Raw genomic sequence first — 781 nt, forward strand, 5'->3', positions numbered from 1 at the left:
ATCTTTATCTATTGGATAGAGACAGCCAGAAATATAATAACTACAATAATAAAAAACAAGGGCAACAAAAGGGAATAAATAAATAAATATTTAAAAAGTAAGAATTACATAATGGTCTGGGAGCTGGTGCAGTGGACAGTGTCAGATGCACAAGCATATTGCCAGTGTGATGCTCTGGTTTTCTCCTCTTTCTCATTACTAAATATATAAAACTTCTAAAATGTTTATTTCTTATACCTCCACAGGGATCCAACATATAACTACATATTCAATTTTATCTTGTACCTTGATAATTTGAATGGTATTTCAAACATTAATAAATCAGCTCTATACTAACCAAAGCAATGTAATAAAATATACTTCAGACAAGGCATTTAACCTCTAAATTTCTGAGTCTGAAAACTGAAGATAGCAGAACATAGTATAATTCTAAAAATCTAATGAAGTAAGCAAAAACATTAGCTTTTGTTTTCTTGGTTTTTCTAGGACTTTTGTTTGCTTACTTTTGTTTTTGTTTTTTTGATCATGGTGTCTCCACTCTTGAGAGAAGTAGTCAAAGGATAATATATAGTTGACCCCCAAGAAAAACTGCACAACGGATCATTTAACATATGTAGACCCATTGGCCAGTGTTAAAACAAAATAGAAATAAGTTAGTAATTTTGAGTATAGCTCTATAAATCTTGACTCAAAAAAGGCTTTAGTTATAGAATTTGAAGTCTCCCCAAATGATTTTACAAATATAAGGTACTACTACTAGTTAAAAATAAAGAGGCATTAC

Source organism: Erinaceus europaeus, unplaced genomic scaffold (assembly GCF_950295315.1).
Source record: "Erinaceus europaeus unplaced genomic scaffold, mEriEur2.1 scaffold_450, whole genome shotgun sequence".
NCBI lineage: Eukaryota > Metazoa > Chordata > Mammalia > Eulipotyphla > Erinaceidae > Erinaceus > Erinaceus europaeus.